The sequence below is a fragment of the Montipora capricornis genome, chromosome 11 (genome assembly GCF_036669925.1).
Source record: "Montipora capricornis isolate CH-2021 chromosome 11, ASM3666992v2, whole genome shotgun sequence".
Classification (NCBI taxonomy): domain Eukaryota; kingdom Metazoa; phylum Cnidaria; class Anthozoa; order Scleractinia; family Acroporidae; genus Montipora; species Montipora capricornis.
Window position 1 is genome coordinate 36,877,813 of NC_090893.1, and position 10,000 is coordinate 36,887,812.

The following is a 10,000-nucleotide window of genomic DNA, read 5'->3' on the forward strand; positions in this document are numbered from 1 at the left end:
TTACATTAACGGGGTCATTAACTGATCATGATGCGAGCGGGATTCTTTAAAGCCGTCACGAAAGATGATATTGTTCACACAGATATCTGATTTAATACATTGCAGTTCCCAAGGCTTCGATTGCCTCGAAATTCCACGTAGATCACGGACGATTCCTCCGCTACCCATTCGTCTTCTTTATTCGAGCCTCTAGTACACTGAGAAGGATTTAAGGGCCGCCAAACTCTGCAAACATTTGCTTCGAGCGCCATCGAATGATGCTTTGTTACAACTCTCTTTAACCGTTGCAAGATCGCTTATAGCGACCCGCGATTGGTCAATGGGCACAATGGTGACCAATCGTGAGTCTTATCGCGGGTCGCTGAAGGGGGTCGCTAAAACTATCGCTCCATTCGAACCGAAAATGCGAAATAATCGTGTGCCTTGCTGGCGTCGATTTCCCTTGACATTGAAACCTTTTTGGATAGATTAACGTGTTGGGCTTATATATAAGCTCCGGCCATATAGTACGAGGTTTGAAATCACAATTTTCTACAGAATACAACATTTTAACGAGAATGTATTCGTGACTTGAGTTGAATTTTTATAACCTCCAAGACTGGATATACCTTACGTTCGTACAGCCGTTGATTATAGATATCTTTCAGTTACATGTATAGCCCTGACGTTAAGGCAAATTAAGATGCACAAATTTAAGCTGCTTATTAAGTATCGCTTTCACGTTGTTAAACACTGCAAACTTTTACATATGATTGATCTTTTAGTCGGAGCATTTGAGCAACGATGTACAGCGTTGCGTGAGCATTGCTTTGTCGCTCTTAAACATTCCAGACTTTTCCTCGAAAGTATTTTTCAGTCGCAGCTTTTAAGCAACGATATACAGCGCTGCTTTACCATTGCTTTTTCGTTGTTAGGCATTGCAACCTTTCTGCAGCGCTCGATATTCTGCTTCTGAAGCTTGGTGAACGCATGAACGTCGCATAAAGGACGCATAAGCACTGTGCAACCTAAAATATGAAGTTGCGCAGCGCTGCAAGAGCGTTGCGCTGTTCGTACGGGAACTTCCCATCTTGGTCCTGCTGGACTTCAAACATGCTCTACCATTTTGCACAAAGAACTTGTCAATTAACCATTACCTTTTGGTGCATTTGCAATATGATCTTTGGATAGCAATTAATTTATTTTTCTTATCCCTTATGTGTAGATATCCTATGTCTGTCACATAGTTAGTTTTAAGCTTTTATTTCCTGTAGTGTGTCTTTATTATAGTTAGCACATGACCCCACAAGCATGTGTTATTGCTTTAATATTGATTGTGTTTGAATAAAGGATATTGTTGTCTTATCTTGTAGATAATGCAAAAACAGCCTCAGTTGTATTTGCATTATTACTGAATGTTACTTTTAAAGGGAAAACCACTAAAAAGTATACATAGTCTGCAGGAGTTCAGCAAAAATATTGAAAATATTCATTGATTTGAAGTTCCTGAAGCAGGTAAACCTTGAAGAGTTTACGTAACCATATTTGGAATATGTGGCATTTCTATTTGGGAAAGTTTAAGTCCACAGAATTCATTTTCTTTATGTTGAGAAGTATTGTAAGACTGTTGACTTCATGGGGTTCCCCATTGATGAGTAATTGAAATCGTCTGGTGTTAGACAGAGCAAAATACTCTGGCTTTAGACAGAGTAAAATACTAAGTATGGCCGGTTTAGGGGTGAAAGGGTTAAAGTGTGATCATTACTTTGACTTTCTTTTTCTTCATTTGAACCAAACCAAAGTGATTAATCATCATCTCCACCATTGTCATACAACTGCTTTGGCTTTTAGAACAAAGTATCAAAGTTGAAGCTGGTGGCTCAAGGAGTAAACTTTGCAAAAAAGTTAGGTTAAAAATACTTTTATGGTATTTGAGTATTATTGTAGAACAAATTTGCATAATATCATTAAAGTCATTAAATCAATGAGAATCCAAACATGAGGACGCAGTTTGCTTAGGAGGGATCTTTTTGTTTTTTTAAAGCAACCGTTAAAGGTAACAAAAACTTGTTTTGTGGATGTAGGCTAAAAAAATCAGACCCCTTTAATAGAGGAACCAGTTCTAAATTGACAAATGACTGGCATTTTATAATTCATTAGTAAAAGCTATTTGCTCGCTTACCATTCATTTTTCAGATTGATAGCCTTAAATGTACTGCAGCAACTCTGCCAGCTGTTTTATCTCAGTATCATAAGCAGTAAAAATTCACAAATTTTTCTCCAAAAAGGAACAACAAGAACCCCTCTCATTTTCGTAAAGGAATCCCCCTTGGAGTAGTTTGTTCACTTCACCAATACATATGAGTCTTAAGTATTTATGAGTCAATGAGTCAATGAGTTAGTGCAAATACCCTAACCCATAAAATGAAAGCTAAAATTTCAGAGAGTGCTTAGGCCTAATCACTGAAACAAGGGCTTAGGCTTGATCAATAAATTATTGCTATATTGACTGTGAGTCTCATTAACTCATGACTTATTGACTAATTGACGCATAAATCATGGGACCTCTTTACATATGGAAAGGTAACAGGAGTTATTTCTGTGAAGCCTTATCCAGAAAACTGCAACATGGGATTATACCCCTTTCAAATGTAGCTTTGTATCTTTGCTCAATGTCTTTGAACGATTATTATGGAAATATGAAGTTATGGTTTTTTTTATATGTTAAATCTAATGCAAGGGGATTAAAATTATTGAAGCAGCTGTGTTGCAACCAGAGTCAGCAAAGAGAGGTTAAATAATTTGTTGTACTGGAAGTACTTAGTAGGCCAGCGTGAAATTTGTGAAAAGTTTTGGAGGGTGGCACTGAATCACACCTTCAACAAGTTTTCTAAACTTTGAAGATACCTAATTTTATATCCTCCTGCTACTTTATTGCTGGAAGATAAAATCAATTCCTGATTAAGTATTCTTGTTGTCACATTAACCCACTACAATGTGGTGAAAGCATATTATTAGCTGTAGTAAAATTCTCCCTGCTAGTAAGCTGGACTTCTGAATCAAATTCTCAACTTAGAATATTGTTGTCTTGGCTATTCAGAGTTAACCTAAGCTATGTTTATTTCTATAATTTGAAGGAAAGCAAACAATTGGCATTTTGCTCGGAATAACTATAACAAAATATAATTGCAACTAAAAGGTTTCCTTCTAGTGTACCCAATATGAGGTGCTATGACATGTTAAGTATGATTTTGATTATTATTACTGCTAAATTCACTTTAAATTTTATTTTGGAATGACTGAAATACATTTCTAAATTTTCCCCTCGGTCTTAATAAATTTTCCTCTATGGACCACTTAAATGGCAATTTTAACAACTTAATTTTGAAAAAAAAAAGCGAAAATCTTAACATTTTCTGTTAGATGCGGGCTCCCGCGGAAACAGTGTGTAACTATTTAGTTGGAAGAGATACCATTTGGGAATTAAGGGGTATCTTTTTTCTTCTACTTTGTAAAAGATAAACGCATGAATTGAAATCAAGATGGTAATCCATTAGCTACGAATTTCCACTCGAACACTAGCAACCGAGACTCGCGTTGACCTTGAAATTTTAAAGAAATTTCCCTCGTAGCACTGTTGGCTTAAAAGAGAATCTCGCTGGCATAGAAACGCACTATGAAGTCAAACATTCGTCCGTCTTACTGGCCTGAAAACGAGTCTTTCTTGTCGACGGAGATGTAATAAACATCGAATGGCAGCCAGTGGCAGCCATGTTTGATTTGAGGTATTGAGGTCACATGACAAGGCCTCGACCAATCAGACATTTTTCGCCAGTGAACAAACCGCAACCTCGTTCCCAGGGTCTTCTCAGCTTTCAATATGGCGGCGGGTCTTGAGAAGACCCTGGCACACAGCAAATCACGTGATCAAGATTTGTCCATCGAGGATGGACAAATATGCAAATTTTTTCATAATGGCGGCAAGGAATAAGGTGAGAGAAATCTGGGTACGACAACTTGGAGTACGAAGGGGGAACCCAAAGCTGTGAAATTTGATGTAAGAAACCAAAAATACGGATGGATGAATGCACGAGCAACGAGAATGCGGTAGATGACAGAGAAATCTTGCTTTTCTTTTCATTTCATGTTATTTTAAACCAATGCAATTTTATAGACGGCTATTATTTCTCGGGGCTGTGATTTTTAAACAGTTCGGAAACAGCCATAATTTGCATACAGTTTCACCCGTAACATCACAGACATTTGATTACCGTAAAATCCAGTGAGCTAAGGTTTAATCAAAGCCCTGGCTCTAGCTATTTAGTAACGGAGGTGCGTTCGCTGTCTTCCGTAATGTATAGTTTATATTGCATGGTTATTTTCAATCAATTAAACCTAATTATCATTAATTTTTCATACACTTGAATGATTATCTGATTTCTTATCGGTGTATATGAGCCTTCTGGCAACGACTTTTCCCAGTATACATTGACCCAAAGCTATTTTCCTAAAAGGAAGTATTATTATACCACATATCTGTGGTACTTCATTTTCACAGTGAAACCATTAGGTTGTTGTTTTGTGGTTTTATCTCTCATCTCATCTTTTGACTGCAAGTATTGTCATGTCAGTGTAAAATCAGTATTTTAATTGTCTTCTGATTGCCAACAGGGAACCACAGCATGTTTAGTGCCCACATTCTTACAACTTGTTATTGTAAATATATTTTGTGGTAAAGTTGACATAATCAAACCAATGTACATTGTTGAACATGCTATTCTATAGGATTAGCGATCTGCTTCTTGCACTTTTCAAGCTATGAAAAGAACTTTTCCATGTCTTGTCCCACCAGTGAAGACAATGTGATGTCTTGGAATGCTGCTCATGAAATCTGTTGAGCCTAATTAAAAAAGGGCACAATTTGTGCAAGTCCTAAACATAAGCATCTCATCATCTTTAGCAGTTCTTGTCAAATGAGCCCAGGGTTAGGGGTGGATCTTTGCTGTTTTATCAAACTGGCTTTTAATCTGCGGTTTTGGAGGCAGTGACAATGGCACGGTTTTATTTGCCTCCATTCCTTAAACTACATTTTTGTTTCGTTTCATTTACTCAGAAACGAATTGTATCTATTTAGACTTCAGGGTGAATTATTTACACAATGAAGTAGAGTGGCCATTCAAAACAGAGTTTGTAATTGAACATCTAAACATCTATGAGACGTAAAAACAAACTTTTGAACATGTGAACCTGAAGTATAGCAAATCATAATGCTGACAAGCATGAAAGTGAACGAAATGGGTCATAAATATGAAGTTTTCACTATCTTCTCTTTAATGGTTATATTCATTGACAGGCTTCTAACCGTTCAGAGAGTTTGCGTCCACATTTTTGTCCTTCTTTGTTGAGAGTTTCAATAGACGAAGCGAAATATATATGACCGACCAAGTGACCCTTTCCAGAAACAAAACACTATTTCTTTTTGTGAAATAGTTTCTTGTTGCTGGTGAAGTTGCAAATTTCCTGTGCTTTGTCACATTCAATTTTATTTCCCAATCCCCCTGTCCAGTCCACAATCTTCCCCCAAATCACTCGATGTACCACATCTTCAGACAGTAATTAAATGCCACAACTTGAGCAATGCTAGAGAATATTTTCAAAGCATGTTTTGAAAACGAATAATTCAACTTAAATTATTGGAGTACAAGAAAACTCACAGGAGTGTGATGCTAAAAAAGTAATGTGTACAAAATTAAAAAATACTGTTTAATATACATATTTATATTTTTAAATCAGAAGAAGCAAAAATTGAAGTCATTAGCGAATTGACATGTCAATAAGACTATTATGATAAGCCTTACAATTATTTTCAAGAATAATAATTATTGTTAAGACTTCACAATCTTAAATAACTCTCTTGGAAAATTACAAGATGACATGCACTTTGTTTGGGGTGAGGAGATTAATATTTTTTATTAATGAAAGTAAAAGGCAATGATGAAAACCGACCGAGCTAGATCTCTCTGTGCACCACTAGCTGAAGAGTGTGGAAGGGATGGGAAAGAATATGGATTACTGCAGGAGCAGGTCTATTGAAATAAAACACAGGTCACATTCTACAGGTGAGTGTACATGTCACGGTGCTGCAGACAAATAAACAACACCAAAAGTGTCTGCTAGCGCTAATCACTCAACAAAAATGTTGTCTCAGGTCTCGGGGAACCTTTTGGCTTAGTTGTTGATTATTGGTCAGCAGCGACCTCTAGTCTTCACCTGTATTTAACCGGCAGGTCTAAAACACAGGTCACATTTCACAGGTCACTCGTTGCAGGTCATTGTTTTATGTTTTGGAAAGTAACCAAAACCCTCAATTTGGCTAACCCTAGGCCTAAGGTTGGTTTTTAGGCCTAGGGTTAGCCAAATTGAGGGTTTTGGGTTACTTTCAAGAAGGTAAAACAGTGACCTGCAACGAGTGACCTGTGTTTTAGACCCGCCGGTATTTAACAGACCCGCCTTCATTGCAGCTGTCACACAAGTCAACAGAACCACATACAACTGCTAAATCAACCACATCAATAATCTATGAACCCTGTTGCACAATTTTATAATTTGTAACACAATCTGACATGGTGAAAACATTGAACACTAGTAACAATACTCGCATCAGGGAATTACAATTGTGAGACGCCAAAATGAACCAAAACGTAAAGGTACCTACGAAATAAAATCACTTAATTACCGTTACGTCTTTCAAACACCATTATATTATAGAGCGATCGCTATGCCAGAGGTCGTGAAAAGTCAACGCAGTTTTAATTGGAATCGAGGCCTGATGTAGATCATCGTACAACGTGAAAAAACGGTGAATTATTTTTGACTGTTATGCTTGTTAATTTGCAGCTGCTTATTACGGAACAGCTACAATTTTGAAAATGATTTAAACACGAATTCTGTTCTTCGGCTTAACTGCAGAATACCCCGTCACTCGAACTATATTCCACGTAGCCGGCTACGCGGTACGCGGTACCCAGAAATAGGAATGCACAATACTGTAGAATACCCCGCCACTTGAACTAATTTCCAAATGAACTAAATTTCAAAATGGCGCGGCGATGTTATATGTGCTGGCTACGCGGTACGCGGTACGCCGTGACATTCCTCGTTCTTAAAGCGTCAAAGCCTAAGTAATTCCACAGACAAGAGACTGTGGAACTGTGGACTCGGAAGAACGTTATATAAACAAATGATTTCAAAATGGCGCAGCAATGTTATTTGTGCTGGCTACAAGGTACGCGGCACGCTGTGATAGCACTCGTTTACTGATTAAGTCTAAGCGCTCGTTTCAGTATTAGGCCTATAAGCACTCTTTTAAAATTTTAGCTTTCATTTTACCCTAAGCGTTCGTTTCAGAAATCAGGCCTAAGAACTCTTTACAAACTTAAGACTTCATTTCACGGTTCGCTTAAACTTCGCTTTTTAACCCGATGGTGTGATGAATATAGCACTCGTTTACTGATTAAGCCTAAGCACTCGTTTCAGAAATTAGGCCTATGAACTCTTTACAAATTTAAGACTTCATTTCACGGTTCGCTTAAACTTCGCTTTTTAACACGATCGTGTGATGAACATAGCACTCGTTTACTGATTAAGCCTGAGCACTCGTTTCAGTGATTAGGCCTAAGCAGTCTTAAAATTTTAGCTTTCATTTGCAGTTCGGTTAACTAGACTTTTTACCGAGACCTTGAGAAGAATATAGCACTCGTTTACTGATTATTAAGCCTAAGCACTCGTTTCAGTGATTAGGCCTAAGCACTCGTTTGAAATTTTAGCTTTCATTTTACGGTTCAGTTAGGGTTAGGGTACACTAGAATTTTAATTTTCCACGTACCGCGTACCGCTTAGCCAGCTACTTAAGATACTTTGCCATCTTGACTTTAACTCTTTCCGCGTACCGCGTACCGCGTAGCCAGCTTGTAAAGATACTTGATCGCCACGTTGACTTTAATTCTTTCCGCGTACCGCGTACCGCGTAGCCAGCTTGTAAAGATACTTCGCCATCTTGACTTTAATTCTTTCCGCGTACCGCGTAGCCAGCTTCTTAAGATACTCGATGTGGCGGGGTATTCTGCAGTTACTCCTGTTCTTCTCGAGACCCGCCGCTATATTGAAAGCTGAGAAGACCCTGGGAACGAGGTTGAACAAACCGGTGTGGCTAACATATCACGCATGCGCACAACCATTTTACCCGGTCAATTAGCAACCATGGACAGCTGTTTCGGCCTTTTGAAACTCATCAGCATGGCATAACCAACATATCAGGCTGGTGTGTTTAGCACCCCTTTAAGTGGCAGCTTCACATGCCAAACATGTGGTAAGCTGGGTTGGGGACAGCAAAACTGTTCTCCCACGGCAAGCGTGTGGGAAGGTGGATCACATTAAGAGATCGGTGTGCCATGTAAATTAAAAACGACAATAAAAGCAAGGTGACACAAGCTAACACCAACCCGGGTGGGGCCAACACATCACGCATGCGCACAACCATTTCACCCGGTCAATTAGCAGCCATGGACAGCTGTTTCGGCCTTTTGGGCCTCATCAGCACGGTGTAGCAAACATACCAGGCGGGTGTGTTTGGCACCCCTTTAAGTGGCAGCTTCACATGCCAAACGTGTGGTAAGCTGGGATATGGCATCTGGCCAAGTGAAGTAGCATTTCGCAGCTGAAATTAAAGCAAGGAAACTATGATGGTTTGTTGTAGTCTTCAGATATATTTCCAGGTGGTATCACTGGCCATGGCCGTATCATTTGTATCAGGTAAGGTTGTAATGCAACCGATTAATAGACTTTTGTTCGTTTTTGTGTGTGTTTATATCGTGTTTTGAGCTTTTGAACTGAATGTACGGTCAGAATGAAATTAAGAGGTTTCCCAGAATCGTGACTTCTTTAAACATAGGCTGACCTTGTTACAACAGTAGCACAAATACATGCATGGAGTCTTTATAGAAATCATAGTTGAGTTTTCCTGAAAAGTTTCGGGAAGAATTTTGCCTATTTTTAAGACGATATTTGCCTGAAATATTCACTACTTCCTGTTGCTTACTGTATGTTTCGAAATTTAAAGGGCATGTAAACCCAAAAATCGTACAATTTTTGTTCACCTAGTGGTTTAGCACATATGGCAGGTATGCCATATCCATGATTTTTTTTTTCACTCAAGCCCGTTATCTCGCCTCGAAAAAGCTCTTCGAAATTCGAAACATCCGCCATCTAGAAATGTGCCATCTTTCCTTTGACGTCACAGGTGGAACCTTCGTTTACCGGAAGTTGTAACCTTGTGAAACACGTTCTAGTCTGAGTACTTCGTTTTGGTTAGAGTATATTTATTTTTTTCATAATTGTAAAGCGTTGTGTTGTTCACTTTTGTAGAAACTCAAACAAAACCGGGCATACCATGCATAAATTTCCAAAAGACACGAATTTCAAGCGACAATGGGTGAAATTTGTTGAAGTCAAAAGAAGCGATTTCGTAGAGCCGACGGTACATTCAGTTATTTGTAGGAATCATTTTTCTCCCGATTGTTATGAAAACAGTTACATGGCAGAAATAGGCCTAACAAAGAAAAAGCAACTCCTTCCCGGTGCTGTGCCGAAGATTCACGCCCTTCCAGAAACAAAGTCGTTTGAAGTAAAAAAGTGACCCATGGCAGAATGCGAGGAACCGGAAGTCTCCGACAGAACTGAGAAAAAACCGAGCAGAAGTCGCGCTCTTAAGACGTTAGAGGCCAATAGAGTACGTAAAAAATTGATATGAGTGGAAATCTTCAGAATGACTCGAAATAATTTGATTCATTCCCTAGGAAACCCGTTTCTCTTAGTTATTGAAAGATTACAAGGAAGCCAGTTGTCTGGGAGCCAGCTCTGAGCCAAAACTTCCCTTTCATACTTAGCGAAAAGTCCTTACCTTTGACAAAATTGTTGCGCAACAGCACAATAACACACAAAAACAATCTATTTTGTTCTTCAT

The 10,000-nt window shown here is 38.6% G+C and overlaps 1 protein-coding gene across 2 annotated transcripts in view; it reads left to right on the top strand.

The window, feature by feature from the left end:
• LOC138024479 (uncharacterized) overlaps positions 1-10,000 on the top strand; it is a 161,465-nt gene that overhangs the window by 460 nt on the left and 151,005 nt on the right. The window lies entirely within an intron of this gene.